At 43.9% G+C, this 25,469-nt stretch overlaps 1 long non-coding RNA gene across 1 annotated transcript in view; it reads left to right on the top strand.

Annotated features, from left to right (window-relative positions):
• Window positions 1-23,475, top strand: part of LOC124236319 (uncharacterized) — a 33,401-nt gene extending 9,926 nt beyond the window's left edge. Inside the window, exons 2-3 of the long non-coding RNA XR_006887689.1 lie at window positions 22,289-22,354; window positions 23,422-23,475. This is a non-coding gene — a long non-coding RNA (uncharacterized LOC124236319). The remainder of the gene's footprint in view (window positions 1-22,288; window positions 22,355-23,421) is intronic.
• Window positions 23,476-25,469: the final 1,994 nt, after the last annotated feature.

Below are 25,469 nucleotides of genomic sequence, written 5' to 3'. Positions count from 1 at the left end.
CAGAGTTTCAGTTTGGGAAGATGGAAAAGTTCTGGAGATGGACGGTGGTGATGGTTGCACAACATTGCTAATGTTCTTAATGCCACTTAAAAATGGTTAGGATGGTAAGTTTTGTGTCTATTTTACCACAATAAAAAAAAGAGAGCAAAAGCACCCGTGGCTGAAGTCAGCTCATTGGCCCTACCCTGCAGTGGACGCCAGCACGTCCCATCTGCGCTTCACCATGGTCCTGTTTCGGGGCAGAGCTGGGACACTGGTCCCATGGTATAGATGAGTAAACAAGGGGACAGGGAATTTGCCAAGGGCCTGTTATTCTCTTTTAGTTTCTTCATAGCACATCCGTACATATTCTCGTTTGTTTGTCTCTCTTCCATTGGAATATGCATTTTCTCAGCACAGGGACTTCATGGAGTTGCACACCTCAGTATTCCCAGGGCCTGCTACATGAAAGACATTTCTATTGAAGGAAGAAGCAAATGACACTATTTGTCTGAGGCTGACGCCTGGGCTGGCAGGGAGCACACACAGAACATGAGCATCGTCCTTCTGGTTCCAGCTCCCTGTGTTCTCCTCCTCAGGATGCTGGATGGGCAAGTGGGGACCCCATAAACATGAAGGCCCTTCACGTTCCAAACCAGGATAAAGGGCCTCCAAAGAGCTGCACTCTGAGCAATAGGGGCCTCTCTTGATGGCTGTGGGGCCTCCCCACTGGAACTGCCCCATTTTCTGGGCTGGAACTCTTCCTGGCCTCCCTCCCCACCCTACCTTCCCCTGTGCCAGCATACCCCAGCACTTGGACAGGTGTGCTCTCTTCTCTTCCTTTGCTCGCACTGGACCCAGGCTGTTCTGCCTCCCTAGTCCTGTGCCAGAGTGAGAGCTCACCCTGCCCCTCTCAGGGTAGCCGAGAGCCAGGGCCTGGGCACATTTGGGGAGAAGGTGAAAGCTGACTCCAGGCTGAGCCCTCAGCAGCCTTCTCCACCCTTTAGCACTTCCTCTCTATTCCCAGAGCTCCCTGGGGCTGCCATTTCACCTTTGCTTCTCACCCTCATCTCCTGCACAACGTGCCTGCCCTGTCAATGCTGACCATAAATCAAGTTGCCCCTTGTTGAACGAGCAAGTGCTGCCTCTACCAGACCTGGGTCCCACTCCTGTTTTTGGATACATCAGGGATGTGGTGCCAGCCTGGGAGTGACAGGCTTGGGGCCTGCTTACCTCATATGAACCTCTGGGCTGTGATGATCTCATCTGTATGATGAGGTGATAGGATCTGAAGATCACAAACATCCTTCCAGTTCTGACACCCTGAGATTGTAAAAAGAGGTGAAAGCTTGCTGAGCAGTGTTGATGATCTGCCAGCCAAGGACATGGACATATTTCCTTCAGTCCCTGCTTGGCTGATATCCTGTGTTCAGGGTCATGGGGCACCACCAGTTACTTCTGCTTCAAAATAGCTCAAAGCTTTCATCTTTTCTCAGTCCTGATCCTCAGTTTAAGCCTCCTTCTGAGGCTTCTAACTTGGCCGATGACATCAGCCTCTACCCATCACTTGGGCTTAAAACCTCAGAGTCAGCTTCTGCTTCTAGTTTTCCTTCAGCCCTTCCCAGTTCAGCATAAGCCCTGCTCTTCCCACTTCCCTAGCATTGAGCTCATCTGCCTCCTTATTTCCACCCCAGGGCCTGCCTGTTTATCCTCTGATGTGTGCCGTTGACTGCTAGCTGATTTCCCCACCTCTCGTACCTCCTCTCACCGTTCCAGATGCTGCACTACAGCTAGAGGGGTCATTCAGAGACACAGAATGAACCATGTCACTCCTCATTGTAAAATGTCAACAGTTCCTGCAGGGTACACATGCAGCCCTCACTAGGCTCTGGGACGAGTGTGCTGGCTGGTAAATGTTTAACAGGCGGCCATGAAAAAAGCCCTTATTTATAGTGTCTGCCAATTTGTGTGGGGTAAATACTCCCATTGTGGCTGATTTCAAGCTACCAACCTGATGTTACTGAATGCAGAGCTGTGAAGACACACAGTAGCACGCAGTTATATATATTTCCTTCATGCAGATACAATGGGTGCTAAATGACTTTGAGAGCAGAGATACGAGTGAAATGTAATAAATTAATTGGACCATGATGAGTTTTGAATATTTATTAGATTTTACTATATAATTTATTTATTCGAATACAATTGAACTTTTAATGATGACCTTGTTTAACAACAAGCTCTTAAAATACTTGAAAATTTAACAATCATCTCTCACAAAACAACATGCGTCGACTCCAGCACGTAACTGCCTATGACCCAGTTGGTCTCTGTCTTGACTGGGCTGTAGCAAAGGACCGTTGGCTTGGGAGTTGAACTTCATCAGCTTGTACAGGGATTCTTGCCTGGTTTCTGATGAGCAAGTCCTGATGAGGTCTTGTCCTACTCTGGTCTCCTCCTCAGAATCTCAGGTCCTCCAAAAAGTGGTCCCATCTTGTGGTTCTCCAGTTCCTTCCACCTTCAACAATCTACTCTCAGTTGTGTTTGTGATGTATTAGCAGCAGCCAATGCCAGCCCCCTGCATGGGCCAGTGCAGAGGCATGCTCTCTGTGGGGTTCTGTGTTGCCAGACCACCGATTTCCTTTTCACCATCATTCTCGCAGAGTCTGAAGGCAGGAACTCTGTTCTGTTTTCTGTGTGGTGGAGTGGCTTGGATAGCCTGTGACCTGGGCTGTGTGTCTGACAGTCTTCTTGCTGTGAAGCATGCACATCATTAGACTTCACTTTACTGCTTCCCACAAGGAAACGGGGGGCTCCAGATTTCTTACTGCAAGAGGAAGTGTATTAAAAATAAAACAAAACCAAATGAAAGATGTCCTCAGCACATCTGGGCGATGTACACATCAGGGTCCATTGTCTTTTGGGGGTCCAGGAAGTTGGAAGAGGCCAGGGAGATTAATAAGTAGAAAAAAAGGAAGAGGGAGAGAGAAGTCTGTCCCTACTCCCCCCATCCTCTCATGAAGTCAGCCTCTTGGAGGATTGCTGTGCTGTTCTCAGAGTCAGAATAGGCCCCAGTGACCTTCACACCCACTTAAGGAGCTCTAGTGAAATAGACTCTCTGAATAGAAATCACCTCCTTATCTTACAAGGAGAGGCTTGTGCACACTTGGGAAAACTGTGCTCTAATTTGGATCCAGACAGAATTAAGTGCCAGAGGCATATTCCAGAGTCTGAGAACCTGAAGGACAACCATCCCGAAATGTCAGAATGGAGAAAACTATCTGTGGAATTGAAATAGAAAGCATTGCATATTCAATATTCAATCCTTAATCCATGCATCCTTTTCACTTATGGAAAACAAAGCACAGATGGCTTTGGAAAGCTCCTGGAATCTGATAAAATGCCATTTGAAATCATTCTGTGGTTTTCCATTATGAGAAGTCCGAGAGATTGGTAAGATTTATGGTTGGTGTTGTAAGATCCCTGTAGAAGAATTTTTCTTTGTAATCAGTCATCCTTCATCTCTGATACTCATTTTCAAATACGCAGAGTAAATGGGAAGGAAACCCTTCCTGGGAGGGGACAAAACCAACGTAGCTTTCCTTGAAGACTGCTCATAGCAATGGTGCCAGTGCAAGCTTAAATGCGAGCCAGCCTGATCCTTGGGCCAGGATTCTGGGTTGTTGGCCCAGCCCCTCAGTCCTCCATAAGGGACTCTGCACCCCAGGACTCTTTGTAGGCCCTTTGCAGTTGGCCCAGACATTTTTCTGACCCTCTGTGTCTTGTCTCTTCCTCTGTCCACCAGCTTGAGCACGTTTCATCCTGTGGGCTCTTTGCCCATTGTGACAGACTTGGTCATTTGTGTTCTATGCTGCCAGAAAACCTTATCCACACCTTTAAGGTTGTCCTTATCTCACTGTAATCATCATCATCATCACCATAATCGTCACAGCCACTACTAGTTCTGAAGACTCACAAGGTGCTAAGCCCTGAGCTGAGCAGTTTGAGTGGTTTATGTGTCTATGTCCCCTACCCTTGTTCTCGGAGCTCTGGGAGGCAGGGACCAAGTTCAATACACCTTAGTCCCTTTGCTCCGGTGGCTAACATAATGCAGAATTTACAGTGGGTACCCTATATGTAAATATTTATTAAAGGAACTTGGGAGTATTGATTTGTAACCGTGTCCTTTATAAAATCAAACTCATTTCTATTTAACATTTTAATAAAATGGCTTTAGTCATTTGTCTTTTGCAAGAAAGTCCTTCCTCCTCTTAATGTCCCTCCTCCCATATTAGATGTACTACATCCACAGGACACTTACTCAGTCCACAAGCTCAGCCCAGCTTCTCCTCCCTTCCCACTGAGGCCGAGATTGGAGGACTCCATTGCTGGGACGAGGAGCTGTTTCCTGTGATGTGGCTACAGGGCGGTCACATTGATCTTGTTCCTGCCATGAAACATGCCTCATCATTGGGTGTTTCTGCAGCCCCCTAGGGGTCTCCTTCACGTGGTTGAGGGATTAAACTTGGACAATCAAAATTCAGTGTATGTCTACCACATGGGTGAATGTCACGAGAGTGTCATTGATACTCCAAACTGCTGAGCTCAAACTTCAATATTAGATTTATAAATAGTTGCTTCTGTACGTCCCCATAACCCTAGTGGTGGATGACCTCTTACATCTTAATTAAAATCATCCCTTTATCACTCGTCTTCCAACTCTAAATAACTCTGTCTTGTTTTTAAAATTTAGTTCCCTGTACACTAGCAATTTTTATTGTTTCCCAGAGGTGGAGATGTTCTCACAGTGATGCTGGCAAAGGTGCAGGTACTTCAATCTGACCTACCAGGGACTTGTGGGGTCTGTGTTGGGGCCAATGGATCCGAAGCAGAAGTTATAAACCCCCTTTCTATCTCCTATCTGCACTCCAGTGCAAAAGAAAGTCGGGGAAAGCAGAAGTGAGGTGGATGAAGGAGAAGGACCTCATGTGGCTTTTTCCCCTTAATAAATCTCTTCACAAAATACATACATGATTGTTCCCATCAGCATGGCGACATGCTGGGATTTCTTGGAGAGAGAGAGAGACAGAGCAAGAATATCACTGTTTAGTTGCCGCCCCATTTCTCTGCTCCCCTGAGAACATGGCTTCTGAGCGAGTGGTCTGCATTTGCTGTCTGTTTGGTGTGTGGCATGAGGAGAAAGCTATCCCACCCCACACTGTTGGGTTGTAGAAATTGTATAATTATATGGTTGGTCAATGCATGTTGACAAATTGGATACTTTAACGTCTGAGTCTGGGTTTTCTGAGTCATCCATAGTTGACCTTGGTATTTAGCAATTTAGAACAATTCAGTATTTATAGAGCACCTATGGACTGCTTGCCCCTGCCAGGCAGAGGGGATACAGACAGGAATGACACACTTCACTGTGTCGCACGAGTTTCTGGTTTGGGAGCTCAGAACTGGGGGAAGCAGGCAAGGATTGTGACTCAGGAATGCATTTCATAGACTCTGCCTCTGTAGGACTCAGGGAGAGGCGAGGTTAGGTCTGTATCCACGTGGGCATCGGAACCCTTCCTGGCAAGTCCCCAGCAACTAATTCAACTTGGGAATTCAAGGTGGGGCCTGTAGCAGTAGACACGATTTGTCCTTTATAACCCAGGCATCTCATCCCACCCAGAGATCTCCATACAGTTCTTAGGCCCATGATCTTCACTGAGCTTTTTAAAATTGCTTTAATTGAAGTACAACCAATATACAGTAAAATGGAAGATTTTAAGCCTTCGGTTTGGAGAATTTTGATAATCATGTCTACCTGTGTAACCACCACTCAAAACAAAATGTAGAGCATCTTTAACCCCGAGAGAGCTGCCTCACACCCCTCTCCAACCAACCACCCAACATTGGTGTTCTTACTTTCGTCTCTCCAGATTAGTTTTGACTATTCCAGATTTAATATAAATGGAATTGTAAGTATGTACCCTCCTGTATTTGGCTTCTAAATATTTTAAGATTCATCCATTCAGTTTTTATATTGGTAGTTCCTTCCTCGCTATTATGCCACAGTTCGTTTATCAATTCGCCTGCTGTTTCCAGGGGTTTTTTTTGACTATTTGAAGCAAGCTGCTATGAACATTCAAGTACGATGTTCTTTTGTAGACATAGGTTTTTATTTCTTGTGGTAAATACTTGTGAGGGGAATTGCTGAGTCAGAGGGTAGATGTATGTTTAACTTTATAGAAACTAACCAGTCTCTTTCGGGGTGTGCTGATCTACACGCCCAGCAGCCATGAAGGAGAGCTCTGGCTGGCTCCGATTTTAGCAACACTAGTGGGTGTGAAATAGGATCTCATCGTGGAGTTTTAACTCACACTTGTTTGGCACATTTCACACCATCCTCCTGGGTGTGCACAGCTTACCTGTTAGGTAGTTTGAGGATGTCTTGGGGTGTTTATAGATAAGGAACCCGATGCTCATGGAGAGTGTGTGCCTTGCCCAATCAGCCAGATGAAGCCGGCAGAGCCAGCATTCCAGCCTGGCTCTGGCTGTGTGGTAAAATGAAAAATAGACATTCGATCTTTGACCCTGGTTCCTGGCACAGAGCTCCTAAAACCCTCGGAACTTCCTGATAGGAGTTCTTTTATTATTCATAATGAGCCCCTTTAGACCACACCTGAGTTTATGCTATTGCAGCGACTATGCTAATACAGGTGCCTAGAGAGCTTCAGGAAGGGGGCTGGTTGCCAGAGGAACCAACTACATGATCAGAGGATTAGAACTTTCAGCCCCAACCCCCTGACCTCCGGAGAGGAAAGAGGGGCTGGAGATGGACTTTAATCAGAAATGGTCATGGTTTAATCAATTGTGCTTACATTAAAAATAACCAACAATAAAAAACCAATAAAAGCAAACTTGGATAAAAATTCTGAAAGAGTGAATCAGAGCTTCTGAGTTGGTGAACACATCCAGCTGCTGGGAGGGTGGTGCACCTGGAGAGGGCACTGAAGCTCCCTGCACCCCCACCCCCATACCTTACCTCTCTCTCATTTGGCTATTCATTTATATCCTTTATAATAAAACTATAATTGTAAGTACAGTTATTTTCCTGAGTTTTGTGAATCTTTTTAGCAAATTAACCTGAGGGGCAGTCATGGGAACCCTGAATTTAGTTGGCCAGGCAGATGTGCAGATTGTCTGGGGACTCCGTTTGCAGCTGCATGTGAAGTGGGGACAGTTTTGTGGGACTGAGCCTTTCACCTGTGGGGTCTGCACTAGCTCCAGGTGGTTAGTGTCAGAATCTAATTGAATTGTTGGACCTCCACACGGTGTCGGAGAAACAGAGAACTGGTGTTAAAATGATTTATGTGACGTCAGCAAAAACCACACTGGCTGACTCTTAGCTACTTCCTCCCGCTGCCCCTGTATTTTCTGTGGGCACATAATACTAAGTTGCCTGCCAGTGTTGGAACCTAAGAGTGACAAGAGAGCCCTCTGAGCCGTGTGAAATATGCTGACGTTCGTGTTAAAACAGCAGCCTCATTATGTGAGCGGAAGTCTCCAGGGATTTGCCAGACACTATCTATCAAACTTCTTGAGACAGACTCTTACAAACACTGAATTCCAGAACGTGTCACAGAGCCACGGAGGGGAAGCAGACAACATAAATTGTCAACTGTGAGTTGAGGGAGGTGACATGGCAAAGTCTTGGAAGAATACTTTAATGGAAACGTAAATATCATCAATGAGCAAGACTAAATGGCAGTAGAGTGATACTTAGGGATGTTTTATGAGTTTTGTTATGTTTTGTGCATTTTAAAGGACTAATAATAGGAAAAGAGGGATACATAATTTTAATCTCTCATTAATATTTTTACATAATAAACATATACATTAATGGTCTTTGGACTACTTATTAGTTTCAATTTTTCCAGAAATGTTGCTTTCCAGAGTATTTAGGACTTCCCTGCTCGTACTGAATTGTTGAGCCCGGAGCCTGTTGCAGTTCAGAATCTGAAGCCGACTTTTTCACGAGGATATCTGGGTGATAACACTAAACTGCTCAGGCAAGCTTTCCCACAATCTGTCTATGAATTCCTGGTGCATTGAGACTGCACAGGCACATGAGCATGTATTGAGGAGAACCACAATGTTGGACTTTCAGTTCTGTAGAATTTTGCAAGAAGTGGCCCTACACATCATCTGTTTTTACCACTTGTTGGAAGACGAAAAGCTCAATCCTGGAGTGGGAAAGTGCTTGTCCAAGTCCAGCTGGTCACTGACAGCAGTGGGAGGAGAACTCCATCTCCTTTGGCTTTTGTGCTGTGCGGGATTCAGGTCCTGGGACAATACCTCACCTCTAGAGAGAAAGGAAAGGGAGAGAGTAGTCGTGTCTTAGGAAAATAAAGGCCATGGTTTTCGAGCACTTACCACGTGTCAGCATTTTGTCAATGCTTTACAGGCATCCACAGCCCTAAGGAGATAAGGACATTAGCCCAGGAAAGGTGAAGTCAGTTCTCCAAGGTCAAGCAAGTGGGTGTCTGCCATGGGGACCAGGCTCCGACTGTGCAGTAGCCCAGTGTAGTAAACGTTGCCTTCCCTCTTGTTTAGACAGTCTGTCTCACTTATCCTCATTGTCCAGATGATGATGTAATTTGGGGTTTTCCCAGCCTCAGTTTTCCAGAATCCATTGGTGGTTATTTTTTTAGGCTGGTCCCTGATCGCCCAAGGACCATGTCCCTGTTGTCCTCATGGGGAATGCTCAGGCTGGCTCTGAATCACCCACCTCCATTTTCTCGGGTCTTCCCTGTAGCTCTGAAAAGGCAATGCCACACACGGAACACTACTGGTCCAGCATTCAGTTATGCCTTTTACTCATCTAGAGTGAATTGGTCTAGTCAATGGCTCTGTTTTCTAGTGGCTGAAGGAACAAGTGCCTTCCGTTTTAGCTCATGTTCTGTGTCTTCCACAGAGTCCCCTGTGCGGCAGGTAGACCTGGGGACTGTTCTAAAGTTGCCTATCCTCACTCACCATCTGCCTTGCTTGCTGTACCAAGCTCCCATGGCCCATAAGTGCTCTCAACACTCATCATTCTCCATGATGCAAGTGTGAGGAAGGTGTTCTCTCCCCATTCTACAGGGGGCAGACTGATGCTCACAAGCTGTAAGTGGCTTGCCTTTGAGGACACAGGGTGTTGCGGAGCTGACTTGAGGCCAGGCTTTCAGACTTCTCCTCTGGGGTTTCTGTCATCTCACTCCAACTCCTCATCCAGCCTCAGGCATGAATTTCCCCACTAGGTACCTGCCCTGCATGAGAGACCAGGCAGGGGTGTCTTCTTAACATCCTTGGGGAATAATCTGTTCTTGGAGTGATTTCCAGAACTATACAATCCACCACCTCCTAGATGTCCCCATCTGGGTCTTCCACAGGTCTATCAGTCCTTCTGTTCCTAGAACAGATCGTGTCCTTCCCCCTCCCACACCTACTCTCTTTGCAAGAGCTGCACCTTTTAGCCAACAACCCACTAGGAGCCCGGGGCTGAGCTCATCTTCCACATTCAATTCTAGTGTCCTTGTCTTCTTAATAGCTATTTAATCCATCCCCTTCTCTGCACACTCACTGCTCCTGTTTCAGCTTAGGCACTATTCATTTCTCATTGTGGCAGCTGGAATAGTCTAAGACAGGGTTCCCCTGCAACTGGTGTCCCCTGCTCCCTGTGGTCCTGCGTGCCTTGCCTGCTCACACTGAGTTGGAGGGATGCAAGTTTGCCCATGGGACTGAAGGGAGGGCTGGTGAACCAGGCCTGGAGCAGGCAGATGTTGAGGGTCTCACCAGAGAGAATAAACCCACCTCCCTCACCTTTACTCTTATAAATCAAATGTCCACAACAGCTTCCAACTGTGTGATAGTGTCCAGAGATAAGGGAGCCAGAGGCTGGCTGAGGGCATGGCTTCCCAGGGCCCTGCGTGAAGAATTTGGGAATCAGTGAATGAGGCAATGGGCAGTGTCTTTGGGAGGAAAATGAAATCAAAGCTTGGAAGGCCACGTAACTAATCATCAACTGGAAGAAGCAAGGCAAGGAGAGCTGGGGGTGGGGGGGGAGGAAGGAAGTGGGAGAAAGAGAGAGAGGGAGATAGGGAGGGAGGGAGGGAGAGAGGGAAGGAGAGACGGAGGAAGAGAGGAGACAAAGAAGGAAGAAAGGAAGATAAATGCAGAAGGAAGGAAAGAAGGAAGGAGGGATGGAGGGAGGAAAGAGGAGATTCGAGATCTGAGATAGTGGCTAGAACCCAGGAAACCCAGACAGGTGTTGAAAGGTTTGAAGCAGAGTGTAGATGGGGAAGTGCCTTGGGCTGCAGGCTGCAGCCTCTGGAGCTTCTTGTGGGATTTGAGGCCTCAGGTGTGTACAGAAGAAAGTCTTGAAAGCCACTTACCCAGAGCCATGCTAGGCACAAGAAGAGCAAGAGGAATGAGCCACAGACCTGTCCTCAGTGCCCACGGGGTAGCAGGGGCCCTGAGACTGCCTGGGAGATTTGAGTGGAACCAGGGATGGGAGAGGATGCAAATAGCTAAGGCTGTTGAGCACGAGGTTGTTCCAGGTCCTCTAGGTGTTCTAGGTGATGTCACTGTCCCCCTCACAGATGAGGACAGTCAGACTCAGAGATTGAGAGACCTCATCAAGATCACAGCTAAAAAGTGGCACCACTGGGGTCTGAACGCAGGGCTGTCTGCTTCCAAAGCACATGTGCTTACCTTCATACCACATCTGCAGCCTCTGTGTGTGGCTACAGGATCTGAGGCTCAGGGAGGCTAGAGGAGGCTGGGGAGCACAAGGGGGTATTTGTATCAGGCAAAGGTGCCGCTGCATCAAGGCCACTTCTCCACCTGGCCCAGGCACACCAGGGTCCCTCTGCAGACATCCATCTCTGCAGCTGGGTGGGCAGCGTTGGGGGGGCCTTTCCCACCTCCTCCAAGCTGGCCTTTCAATGTCACCAAGCTGCTCTTTCCCAGGTTTCTAGCATATTCCCAGCTGTTGATTGCTCCAGGGCCTGCAGGAATGCGTCCTGTGACCTGGCTGTTTTCTCAACCCAGCACAGTCACAGGGCTTGTTTTGTTTTCCGCCACTGCTATTAACTCAACATTTGCAGTGCAGCATTGAATTGTGGACTTCGAGCATCCTTGTTATATCTCATTTCCAGGCCTGCCTCCATTTGTCATGCCTTTCAGTACACCATCTGGAAATCCAGTGACCATTCTGAAAGACAAGGGACCTTGTTACTTGGAATTCTCTGTCTCCTAATGAGGAGTCAGTGGATCAAATACCAACAAGCCATTAGGTAAACTGAAAATACCACACTTGGACGGATCTGAGTTGGCATTAGGTATTTTCTAGATCTTGGCCCAGCATACGAATAAATAAACATTTGAAAATTGTCCAGTTACAATGTTTGATGTGGTCAGGTAGAACGCCGGTCTCTCACAAATGATAATTCAGGTCTCAGTGTGGTTTTAGTGAATTCGCTGATTTGTCTATTGCTGTGATTAATAAGAGAATTGCTGGCTTTTCCTTCCTTTTGGAAGGAGCCTGGGAAATGCCAACTTCCCCTGTGCCCTTGAATGTAAAAATGAAGCTGGACTTGGTGACACAGAGCATCCTCACTGCCACTGCTGGTGAGGGACACTTCTCCTGTGGTCCCTGCTCCATGCAGGAGTGCCGTAGCTCTGGGGACTAGAGTGAGGAGTAGTGAACCTCATGGTCATATGCTCACTGGGGGTAGCAATTTGGAGCAGACCTTTTCCACTTGGAAGACGACTGCAAGCTGTTGTGGGTGGAGCTGAGCCTGGGTTCTTGGACCCTGTGCTGCACTGGTGGGACGGGGGACACAGAGGGGAGCAGAAGGAAGCAGCACCCTGCAGGCCTGGGGAGCCGGGGTTACCCTGACCCAGTAGGGTTGCTTGCTTGCTCCACTGGTCCACACTGGTGGCATCTTTGCAGACACAGAGGTCGTGCTTGTATTTTATACTAATCCACATTTTATACATGTTTCCACTCAGTGGGTGTGGGGTGAGTTCTGTCCAGCCTATTCTCTTGCCCTTATTTCACAATCCCCTTACTTTCTGAGAGTGACAAGAACAGAGCACAAAGGATGGGTGTATTTCAGGTGCTGTCCTGGCTGGGAGGACAGGCCCCCTTTCACATAGGTGTGGTTTAGGGTTCCATTTCCAGGCCAGAGCCTTGGCCTATCATGCACTGCTTCCGTCTTCCCCTTTCTGGCTCATTGTTGGGGACCATGACTTTCCTCTATGTTCTAAGGGCTCACACCTTGCAGCTGGTTTCCAACTCCCTCTCACACCCCAAATCTTTCCCTCTCTCACCTTATGGTAACCATACTGTCTCTACACTGGCCCCTGCTGTTGTGCTTTCTGAAGTCATGTTAAGAAATCAAAGGGCAATCTGTAGATAAATTGGGCTGATGGTGGATGGAATGAGGTCCAGAGCTGAGATGCAGACACATCATAAGTATGCCTGTGTGGGAATAGGGAGTAGCACCGTTAGGTAATGAGAAGAACTTCCTTTCCCGGAGAGGGGGGCGGGACATGCTGGCAAGAGCCCAGTTATGGAGGCCCAGACATGTCTGGGGAGCAGGGGTGGGGCCATGCCTTGTCTTTAAAGCTGGATGAAAGCTCTGATTATCTGCAATCTACCCTTCCTCCCCCAAGTCACTCGCCTCATTATGAAGATACAGCTAACCTGATGATGACTCTTGTTTGAATCTAATAGTTTAGGAAGACAGCAGAAGTCCGTCATTCTTCTGAGTGCCATTCTCTTCATTAATTGGCATTTACTGATCATCCCTGGATGCTGGAAGAGCAGAGCCCATAAGAGACAAACCACTCACTCTAGCAAGACAGGGCTGCATCTAGTTAACTGAAATTGGTGGCGTGTATAAGATAAACATACATTTATATCTATATGGGACCATGTTACCACACACGTATGACCATGGTGCAGGCTCTGAAGTCCGAATTCATTCTTACCTCATATAGACAGGAGGATCCAGCATTTTCCCATCAGTAAAACACCTCACAGCTTCGCTTATCCACTCTAATCGGACAGGGAATTCTTATAGTTACTCTGCTTAGGAAAAGTGACCTCTATGTTCAATATCCAACTCGGAGGAGGGAACAAAGGCTCCACCTTGCTTAACACATAGAATGAAAGGGTATTGAACATGTGAAAATGTTTTGGAAATCATAGAATATACAGAAATGTCAGGAATTATTTTTATTATTATCACTGTGCCTTCATATATGCATATAGGAACTCTGCCTTTGCTCTAAACTCACTGACTCTTAATTTAAGTATATGTAACCCCAAATTACATGGGCCTGCTTGACTTGATCTTAAGGTCCAGTCTTAACACTGTAGTAAATCAAAAGAAATGGAGTTTCAACTCTAAAAGCATTTCAGAGTAACATAAAATTTTAATTAAGTCTTTGGAGGGCTAGCATACAGGGACCATAACACGCAGCCAAGGGTCTCACAAAACCTTTAGGAACGATTCATTGCAGTTCCCGTCATTAAGGCCTTCTCCCTCACCCCCTTTCACAGGCCACAGGCCTCTTCTGGTGCCTCCTGAAAGCTCTGGCCAGCCGCCCTTTCACAACCACTTCCCACCTCTTATACTCTCCTCTTGGTCCCCTGGCTGAACCCACAAGCAATTCAGGATCCTGCTTCCACTCGTGCTTCCAAGGTGAGGTAGGGGGAAGCTTAGGAATACTTTAGGCCATATTTTTATCTTTGTGACATACTATAAAACCCATCCAGGATGGGTCTAAAGCATTCTTTGACTACATATTCTGTAGGTATTGAGCAGTGTGAGAAGCTGCACCTTCATAACAACTCACGAAGCATCCCCTGTGGGATCCACAGGGATGGGAATTTCAGCCTCATTTACTGATGAGGACACAAAGGTTCAGAGGGGTGATTTGACTTGCCCAAATCACAGAGCCTTAAAGAGCAGAGCCTGGTCTTAAACCCAGGTCTCTGGCTCCCATTTTAAGGGTATGTCCATTAACTTCCAGAAAGCGGGAGCTGAGTAGCAGAGTCGATCTTTGGGTCACGCACGGTACAGTGGGAGTCACAGCTTCACAGGGAATGAGTGTAATTTTGCTTTGCTGCACAAGCTTGTGGCACTTCTAGCAGTAACATTGGCTGAGGGATGAGTGGGGCTTGGTGGAGAGTGGGGGTAGGGAGCTGCCTTTGGGACTCAGACTGGGTGACCCTCATGTCACTTGTGCTACATGAGCCCACCCAGAGAAACACTGTGGTCTAGCCATCCTGGTGGGGCTGCACTAAGACTACTGGTTCCTCAGCAGCCAAAGCTGCTTTTCTTGATGGAATGCAAACCATTCCTTGACTGGGGCTCTGCCAAGCGTTGGCAGGATCAAATGTGACATTCAGTTCCAGATTAATTCAAATTGGAACAGTTTTGCTGAAGGTGTAGAGACCTGTGATTTATTTATTTATATATTTGGTTGGCTTTTTATTTATTATTTTCTGAAACCCCGAAATGACTTTAACAACATGGTTTTAGATTTCTGCATGTGAGATGCGTAAGTACATAGAAGCATTTTTGTAATAGATACTATTGTAATTATAATAACAATGGCACCTTATTATATTTCTTTAAGGTTTGTTTCCTTCTTTTAAGCTTCATCCTAGGAATTTGGGCTGGAATTTAGGGATTTCTAGAACTGCACAGTGTGAGAGGAATGGACGTGTCCTATCTGCTTTCTGAATCCTCTCTATGAAATTTCCACCAAGTGTCCTCTAGTTGCACTCCCCCAGCCATGGGGAACTTCCTACCTTACTGAACAGCCCATTTACCCTCTGACAGCCTGGTTGTCTATATCAAACTGAATCAATATTAATTTTTTTAATTAATCAAAATTAAACAGATTAAATTATTAATTACTAAATTATTAAAGGTATGCGATTAGAACTTTTTAATGTAACCTTGTGGGGGGCTCAGGACTGGGTGGGCATTTTTCTGGGGCTTAAAAAGCAAATCCTTCTTGTTGAAAATGTAAACGTTGGAAAAATTGTCAAATTGTTATTATGCAGAGTATACAGATCAGAAACACATATTTCTGTGATGGTTGTTCATGATGCTCAGTGTCGTCACTTAGAGCCAAGCAGTGATCACACTATGCAGCAGGGGTTCTCAAAGTGTGGTCCCTGGAGCAGCACCATCAGCATCACAGGGAACTTGTTACAAAGGCCACCCCACCCTACTGAGTCAGAAGCTAGGGGGATGGGGCCCCACAAAGTGTTTGCACAAGTCCTCCGCAGGATTCCCATACATGCTAACTTTGAAGCCCACTGCTCTACAGAATATTGTCTTCCTGCTCTATGACTGTGTGATGGTGAATTTTTTATGTCAGCTTGGCCAGGCCATGGTGCCCAGTTGATTGGTCAAATACGAGTCTAGATGTTGGTATGAGGAATTTTTTAGATTTAAATCAGTAGACTTTGGGTAAAACAGATTACCCTTCATAACATGGGTGGACCTCATCCAATCAGATGAAAGGCTTAAGAGAAAAGACTGAGGTCCCCTGGGGAGGAAGGAATTCTGCCTCTAGACTGCTCTGGAACTCAAGACCGCAAAACCAACTCTATCAGAAGTTCCAGTTTGCCAGCCTGCCCTACAAATTTTGGACTTGCCAGCCCCCATAACTGAATGAACCAATTCCTTAAAATCTCTCTCTCTCTTTCCATATTTCCATCTTTTTATCTTTCTATCCATCCATCCATCCTATTGACTTTTTCTCTGGAGAACTCTGACTAATACAAACAGCATTAGAACCTAGTCTTGGCAATCCTTCTCACTAAGCCCAAACTCAGCTACATGATCTTTCTTAGCACAAGACTCTAGACAGCTACTTTCCTTAGGCAAGGGTTGGTACAGGCATGAAACTTAGCTATTCAGGACTTAAAATACTAACTAAGAGCTTAAAATTTTATAGGTATACCTGGTTTAGCAGAAACCATTTGATTTTAGGTCATCCTTTGAAAGCTTCTTTATTTAAAAAAAATTCCAGCTTTCAGTGAGCAGTTTAAAACCCGATGGATCTCAGTTTGAATCCCTACTCTTACTTACCAAATGACCTCAGACAAGTCACTTAACACATGTGAGCCACATTTTCCTCATCAGTGAAACAAGGTTACTAAGATTTTTTCCTTTTATGGCTTTAATAAAGCTTCTAGGTAGCATATCCGAAGTGCTTATACTAGGCATTCAATGAATGGTAGCTGTTATTTCAGCTTGTTGTTTCTAAAAGTGGGGTGTACTAGAAAGATATTACTGTCAATTGGGAGTTCTAGGTAACTGTTCTCTGGTTAACCTTGGATCTATTGTGATGTAGCAGAGACAGCACTTTCAATTGTAATCAATACTATGATTATTTGGGCAACGCACTAGGCACTGAGTGGGAAGGGATAAATCTTATGAACATGGAAGACGCAATATCAGCCCTTAGCAGAATGAAATACCAAAGGGAGGAAGAAGAGAGTGAAGGATTCACCTACAGTTTATTGTAGAAAGAACCCAGGCAAGCCATAAGTTCTTGAAATTTCTATTAAAGCAAAACAGACTTTCAAAGGAGGACATAGAGTACACAGTCTCTTGGAGACATTATTGGTTGTACACAATTCTAGAGATATGTATGAACATCATCAAACGAAACAATTTTCTGTTTTCAACTGGGAGGAAGCCTGACTTATATAAATAAGCACAGATTGGTAAGTGAACTCAGCATAGCCCAAATGGGCCAAACCCTCTTGTTCCTGGAAATGCTCATATATATTATGTTTAATTTTATGTTAATAACTTCAAAAAAACAGATGCAGTGGATAGAATTTTAGAAAAATAAGGGTCAAAATTAGTTCATGAAGAAATTAGAAAACTTATATAAACCAATAATTATTAAGACTAGGTATTCAGAGACTTCCTGTCTTCAAAGCCTTGAGTCCAGGTGAGTTATAGGTGAATTTTACAAAACTTTAAGGAATACTTAATTCCTGATTTTTATAAGTGATTCCATCAAATAGAAAAAGGGAAAGTTTTCTGGCTCATTTAACAAGTCTAATGTAATTTTTAATTCAAGATTCAAATAAGAACAATAAATGTAAAGAAAACAGTACTCTAACTTCACTTAATGTAGCAGGAAAAACCTAAATCTGAGCTAAGTGAATGAAACAATATGTTAAAAAATATATCATGATCAAGTAGAGTATAACCTACAAATGTGCCTCAGCATTAGAAAAGTTATCACAAAGCCCTTTGGTAAAAAAATTTACCATGTTAAAAGCCTAGCAAAGAAAAATTACATGACAATGTAAATTAATACAGAAAAGTATTTCATGGAGTTCAACAACTTTTATGATTTAAGAAAAAAATAGAAAACTAGGAACTGGAGCAATTTTCCTTAACTTGGCAAAAGTTATGCTCAAAAATCCAATAGCAAACTTACTATTTAATGGAGAAACATTAGTCCCATATTCTTTTAAATTAGCAACAAGATAAGGATGCACACTGGTACTGTTTGCTTGACATGGCATTTGGGGTTCTGGCCAATGCTGTAAGAAAAGGAAAAAAAGATGTAAGAGTTGAGTGGGAGAGAGATTCTAGCTGCTTTATTGACAGTTCAGTGAAGGGAAAGGTGGAAGGAAGGAGATCTCAGAAGAGACTAAATAATCCAGGTGAGAGGTAATAGTGGCCAGGGTGGTAGCAGTATAGGTGGTGAGAAGTGGTTGGATTCTGGGTAAATTCTGAAGTTAGAGTTGACAAATTTCCTAAAGGATTTGGAACTGGGGTGTGAGAAACAAAGAGGAGTTAAGGGTAACCCAAAGGTTTTTCGTTTTATTTTGTTTTGTTTGACCTGAGCAATGACAATTACTAAAATGGGGGAGAAAGCAGTAAGAACCGTTGGTGGGGAAGATCCAGAGTCAACTCTGAAAATGCGAAGTTTGAAATTTCTATTGGATATTCAACTGATAGAGAGGAGCCTAGGGTTCAAGGAGGAAGTCTGAGCTATAGAGATAAATTTGAGAGCTGCTGGTGTATAGATGGTATTCAAAGCTATGAAATTAGGTGACATCACCAAGGGCGATGACTGAGAGACAGGAAGAGGTGAAAGGACTGAGCTTCAGGGCAGTGCAAGCTGAGAGGTTGGGGTAACGTTGGGGTAAGGAGAGAGAGTAGCCAGGAAAGTATGGAGAAAATCGCAGGAGTGTAGTGTCCCAAAAGTCAAGTGGAAAGTCCTTGTGAAAGAAACTGTGCATTGATTGTTTACTGATAATCTGTACAAGTGACACAAGTGAGTGAATAATGATGATCACAAATTACTTAGTTGCTGTTCCAAGATTCATTTCCTCCCTCCCTCCCTCTCTTGCTTTTCTTCCTTACCTATGTATTTTAACAGCTTTATTGAGGTATAAATGATGTAAAATAAATTGCACGTATTTAAAGTGTACGATTGATAAGTTCTGACATATGCATACACCTATAAAATCACCACCACAGACAAGAAAGTCAACATCTCCATCACTCCAAAAATTTCCTTCTGCCCTTTTGTAATCCTCCCCTCCTGCCCCTCCTCGTTCCCTCCCTCAACATGTGCAATACTTATGACACAGGATCTACTTTCCATCAGTGTAAATTATTTCTAGGATTTTATGTGAATAGAATCTTAAACATTCTTACAAAGACTTTTTCATCTGGCTGCTTTCACTCAGCATAATTCGAGTTTTGTCTATGTTGTTGCTTGCATCAATAGTTTATTACTTTTTACTGCAGAGTAATACTCCATTGAATGGATGTATAACAGTTAGCTTATCCATTCATCTGTTGATGAACATTTGGGTTGTTTCCAGTTTTTGACAATTAGAAATAGAGCTGCTAGGAGCATTTATACACAAATCTTTGTATAAACATGTGCTTTCATTTCTTTTGGTAAATACCTACATATGGAATGGCTGGATCACATAACAGGCATATGTTTAACTTTTCAAGAAACTGCCAAACTATTTCCAATGTGATTGTATCATTTTACATTTGTGCTAGCAGTGAATGAGGGTTCCAGTTCTTGCACACGGCCTCTGACATTTGGAAAGATCAGGTTTTTCCATTTTAGCAGTTCCAATGAGTGTGTAGTGGTGTCTCATTATGGTTTTAATTTGCATTTCCATAATGACATCTTTTTATGTGCTTATTTATCACCGATATCTTTTTGGTGATGTGTCTTACACATCTTTTGCCCATTTTTTAAATTGGCTTCTTTGCTTTCTCATTATTGAGTTTTGACAATTCCTCATATATTCTGGATACAAGCCCTTATTGGATATATAATTTGAAAGTATTTTTTCCCATTCCGTGGCTTGTGTTTTCATTCTTATCATAGTATTTTTTGAGGGACAGAAGCTTTACTTTGTCCTTTTACTTTACTTTGATGAAGTCTAATTTATCCTTTTGTTCTTTTGGTAAATCATGCTTTTGTTGTCATACCTAAGAAATTTTTGCCTAAGCCAAAGATCACACATAATTTCTTCTATGTTTTCTTTTAAAAGTTTCATAGTTTGATTTCGAGTTAATTTTGGTAGATGATGTAAAGTACGGTTTGGAACTTATTTTTATCCATATGGATATCAAATTGTCTCAGCATCATTTGTGGATAGCCTATTCTTCTGACATTGAATTGTCTTTGCACATTTGTCAGGTCTTAGGTGTTCTTATGTGTGGGTCTATTTTTGGACTCTCCATTCTTTCCATTAAGCTATTTGTATATTTTTGCCCCAATACCATATTATTTTGATTACTGTAGTTTATAATAATTCTTGAAATCGGATAGTGTTAGTCATCTTTGTTCTTGAGAATCAGTGTCTCAATTTCAACAAAATAAATCCAGCTTTTTGGGTTTCCAATGGGATTTGGATTACAGAGTTTATAGATCAATTTGTAAAAAATTGACATCTTGGTGGTATTACATCTTCTGTTCCATGGATGCAATGTATCTCTCTATTTTTTGACGTTTTTTAAATTTTCCTCAGCAATATTTTTTGGTTTTTAGTATATAGACCTTGAACATATACTGTCAGATTTATCCCTAAGTATTTTATATTTTTGATGGTATTGTAAATGTTATTGTGTTTAAATTTCTGTTGTTCATTGATAGTATATATATGAAACACAGTTGATTTTTGTATGTTGATTCTCCAACCTGAAACCTTTGCTAAACTCATTTATTAATTCTGGTATCTTTTTTGTACAGTCCATTGGATTTTCAACATGGCGTGCTATCTCGGAGTAAAGATAAACATGTCACCTGGCAATCTTAATGCCTTTTATTTCTTTCTCTTGCCTTGTTGTGCTTGCTAGAACCTACAGAAAAATGTTGAATAGAAGTTCAAAGAATGGACATCCATGTCTTGATCTTGATCTGAGGGTGAAAACATTAATCTTTCCCCATTAATTGTAATGTGAACAGTAGGTTTTTTGTAGAGGTACTTTATCAATTTGAAGAGGTTCTTTGTATTTCTGGTTTTCTGAGAGTTATTATGATGGATGGATGTTGGATTTTTAAAAATGTTTTTACTGTCTATTGAGTTACTTATATGGTTTTCCTTTTTTTAATTTACAAATACGGCGAATTACATTGATTGATTTTCAAGTCATAAACCAACCTTGCATTCCTGGGATATGCCTCACTTGGTAGTGATGTATTATCTTTTGATTTTGTTGGATTTGATTTGCTAGATTTTCTTCGACTTTTTCTTTTTGCATCTGTGTTTGTAGGGATATTGGTCTGTACTTTTCTTAGTTTGTAATGTCTTTGTCTGGTTTTGGTATCAGGGTAATACTGGCTTCTTAGAGTGGGTTGAGAAGTATTTCTCTTTTTTACAGTTTTCTGAAAGAGTTTATATAGAATTGGTATTAGTTCTTCCTTAATTGTCAGGTAATGAAGCCATCTAGACCCGGAATTTTCTTGTGGGAAGATTTTAAAGTAAAAATCCAATTAAAAAAATAGACACAGGTTCTTTCAGATTATGTTTACTCTTAACTGAGCATTGATAATGTTTTTCAAGGAATTTGTCCAATTTATCTAACTTGTTGAATATATTGGCCTCAAGTTTTTCATAATTTTCTCTTATTTTATTTTTTAACATCTGTAGAGTCTACAATAATATCATTATCTCATTCCTGATATTAGTAATTCAAATCTTCTCCCTTTTTTTGTGATCAATATGACCTAGAGGTTTATCAATTTCATCGATCATCTAAAAAGAACACCTCCAGCTTTTAATTTCATTGATGTTTCTCTCACATTTTTAAAATTTTGTATTCCATTGATTTATTCTTTGATTATTTCCTTGTTTTCCTCTTTACTTTGGGCTTAATTTGCTTTTCTTTTCTAATTTTTTTAAGGTGGAAGCTGAGATCATAGATGTGATAGTTTTCTTCTTTTCTAACCTAGTTTAGCACTATAAATTTCCCTCCAAGTAAAGTTTTATCCACAACCCACCTATGCTGATATGTCACATTTTGGCACTCAATCCATTGATTGAGTTTTCTCCTCATTATGGGTCATTTTCCCTGCCTATTTGCATGTGTGGTCATTTTTCATCAGATACCAGACATTTTACTTTTTTTTTTGCTGTGTGCTGAATAGTTTTGTTCTTCTGTATATATTTTTGGGCGTTGCTCTGGGACATAGTGAAGTTACTTAGAAACAGTTCAATTCTTTTAGATCATGTCTTAAAACTTTCTTAAGGGGAATTATTCCTCACTCCTGTAGCAAGCCACTACCTAATGCCTCAGGGTCTGTGAGGTTTTCAGTCTGGTTGGTGGAAAGAGACACTATTCTGGTCCTGTGTGGATGCCAGATATTCTTGCCTCCTATCCCTTCAGGTGGCTCTTTTTCAGGCTCTGCTAACTTCCTCGCACACCCTAGAGATGAACAGCACCCTGCTGCACGCTTAAAGGTCCCTGTGCGGTTCTCTGGAGCTGTCTCTCTCTGCTGCTCTCTTCCTCCAGGTGCTCTCTGCCTGCCTTGGTTTCTCTTAACTCTCCGTTTTATCTCCTTAACTCATGGAGTCTGCGCACGGTGCCAGGGTCCTCTCTCTGTGCTGTGGCCAGAAACTCTGAGCAGGGAGGTGGGAAATCACAGGGATCACTGTCCTTCGTGTCTTATGTGCTGTGTCTTGAAAACTGTTATTTCAGATATTTTGTCAGATTTTTCTCTCTGGTTCTTTCAGGTGGGAGGATAAATCTGGTCCCTGTTACTTCTTCTTGGCCATTTAAACCTCATACCATGCTTACAGGTAAGGACTATTACATCCCCACCTTACAAATGAGAAAACTTCTGCACAGTTGTTTTAAATAACCTCCCAAGGTCCCCCACTAGAGAGTGGCAGCAGTGGACCCAGCCTCAGAGGAACCCCTGGTCTCTGGGCTCCCACAGCAGAGGAGGAGTTGCGGGAAGGGTCTGCTAGGGGGTGCCAGAGGTCCAGTGTTTGGATAAACCGGGTTGCTTTTTTTCCTTGTGGCTTCTTCCAGTTGGTTCTCGTTGTTGGTTCTTAGCCTGTCACCGCTTTAGTGTCCACTTCTGGCAATTTCTTAGCTTTAAGCTTATTGCCTCACAGCTTTGTTTCTTGGATGGTGGACTGAGCTGAAGCCCCAGAGACACTCCCCGAGGACAACAGCTTACAGAACCCCCAGGGAGGGAGCTGAGAGGCCACGGTACTGGGCCAAGCACAGACTGACACACGTGGGAAAGCTGGATTTCCTTTCACTCTCCAGCGTAACTTATACAAAATTGTGTCGCATTTAAAAATATGTTTACAGACTTTGACAAGCTAAAACCTGGTTCCAGATTCCATTGGGCTTGGCAGTCTAGCAATTCTGGGCTCCCTCGACATTGCATCAGTTTACTCTGCTTATTTAAAAAATTTTCTTTTTGCTTTCCTAGACCTTGAGGAAATACATAAAAAAGGTTAAATGCCATAAATTTATTCTTTAAGTAGGCAGTTCAGGGAACTGATATCAATTGATTACTCTTGTTGAAAGTTCTTGGACTAAAACAGGCCGTCTGCTCAGTGCAGAGGCAGCCTTTCCGACAGACATCTGGGCGTGGTCTCCTTCCTGGCACTGCCTTTCCTCCAGGCTCAAATACAGACCTCCGAGGGACAAAGGGAGGCAGAAGTCACCAGAAACCTTAACGGAATGCAGCTGCATGGAGACCGCTCCCATACATGTGTGTTCACATCTCCTGGGTCTGGGCTCCTGGCTGGCTTACCTTTGTACTCATGGAGCCCACCCAGCTCAGAGTCAGTGCCAATATTCATTTTTTTTTTTTAAAGATTTTACTTTTTCCTTTTTCTCCCCAAAGCCCCCCGGTACATAGTTGCGTATTCTTCATTGTGGGTCCTTCCAGTTGTGGCATGTGGGACGCCGCCTCAGTGTGACTTGATGAGCAGCGCCTGTCTGCGCCCAGGACTTGAACCAACGAAACACTGGGCCGCCTGCAGCGGAGCACGCGAACTTAACCACTTGGCCAAGGGGCCAGCACCCTAATATTCATTCTTAATCAAACAATGGATTCCAGCTGCATATATTATATTCTCTTTCCTTATACCCATGGCATCATGATCTCAAAGACTTGTCAACGTTTTTTTCATTTATTTATTCACTAGTTAAAAATATGTTCATAGATCCTGTGAGGGTTTTGGTGTGCAAAACAGACATAATCACTTGTTCGTAGAGCTTGACATCAAGCAGGAGGATCGATGCAGAGGGTGCAGGCGACATGAAGCCAGGAGACCTAACTGGGTCCTGGGGTCGAGGAAGACTTCATGGAGAAGCGAGCTTTAAGGTGGGAAGGGTAGGACCAGCCGGGCAGCAGGGAGGAGCTGGGGAGGGCGTGGACGGCCTTGGAGCCAGCAGTGCCTGGGACACTGTGGCTGTAGCTGCGGGGCTTTGCTCAGGGTTTGGAGGGAAGCGGAGCTGCCCTGGGTATTTCGAATAGAGAGAGATTTCATATGGGGAACTGGGGCTTTTTCAACTGTGGAGAGACTGGGGGAGTGGCAGTCAGGAAGCCTCTCTCAGGACTTCCAGGACAGAAATTGAAGGGAAGTTTTCACTAGTGACCTTGGGGCCTGCTGTCCCAAAGCTGGTGTTGTCAGGAAGGCACCTGGAGACCCGAGAGCCACCTGTCTGCCGTGTCACCTCCCTGCAGCACCCAGAGGGGGATTTTCAGGAGAAGCCCTGGAGGCCAGAGAGAGCATGGCTGATGACCACAGCTGCGGGACAGAGAAACGCGCAATTTCTCCACTTCCTGCTCCAGATCCAGCACCTGTGCTCACGGACTGAGTGTAAGCTCGACCCAGAGGTGACAGTGATTTTGTGGCTCCAGGTGTATCCTTGAGAAGCAGAGGACAGTGTAGCAAGGACAAAGAGACACTGACGACAACAGACAGTCCAGAAAAAGCAGTTTTGGAGAAAGAACTGGGTTCATGTCCTGACTCTATCACTTCCTGGCTACGTGCCTATCTCCCGTCCTCAGTTTCCTCCTCTGTAAAGTGGGATGACAATACTATCTATCATAGGATCTATCATAAAACATTTGACCCATCGTAAAACACTAGACAAGGTAACATAGGTAAAGTTCTTAGCACAGTACCTGGCGTGGAGGTTTCAATGATTTCTGTTTATTATGATTGTTAGTAATGTTTTTGTCATTATATATTGAAAATAAAGGTGTAAGCCATTAAAGGATTTTAAAACAGAAGAGAAATATGCTCATCTTTTTAAAACATAAACACAGTGGATACCTTCTGACAAAACTGATTCTTTCTGTTTATTCCTTTGTTCTTTATCATTTTAATGGAGGCGACACTGGTCCCAAGGGAAGAAGTTTAGAAATCGAGCCTCTGTGTTTTACTAGCATTTGGTAACCTAGCAACCACTGTTCCCATCTCCATCCCCAGACACACACCCTCTGTTCAGACAACAACAGACAAACGGAGTCTCAGGATCTCAAACTCGCAAAGGCCCTGCACAACCTATCTTTCTGAGGAGCTCAAATGTCTCTTCCTGAATCGTCCACTTATTAATCCTGGCTCCTGGCTCCAAGACTTTGATTCCTCATCTGAAAACCTGCTTCTTCTCAGGGCGTTCTGGGGGGTAAGTGAAGGAGCACATGGAGAACATTAGTTGGACTCGACATGCCCTTGGCAGCCCTCAGATGTTGACTCACTTTACGCTCTTCAGTTTTCATCCCGGGGCCCGACAGCATGCGTGCTACTCTCCCTGGGCCCTGTAAGAAGTCCGACAAAAGGTGAATGATCTAGCAATGTGGGGTGTTGCTCTTCTTAGGGAGGTGACATGCTCCCCGAGGCTTCAGAAGAGGGCCTTGGCGTGATCACCAGGCTCTTCCTC

The sequence above is a fragment of the Equus quagga genome, chromosome 2, assembly GCF_021613505.1.
Source record: "Equus quagga isolate Etosha38 chromosome 2, UCLA_HA_Equagga_1.0, whole genome shotgun sequence".
Classification (NCBI taxonomy): Eukaryota; Metazoa; Chordata; class Mammalia; order Perissodactyla; family Equidae; genus Equus; species Equus quagga.
The sequence above is the reverse complement of the archived record's forward strand: the minus strand, read 5'-3'. Positions and strand labels throughout refer to the sequence as shown.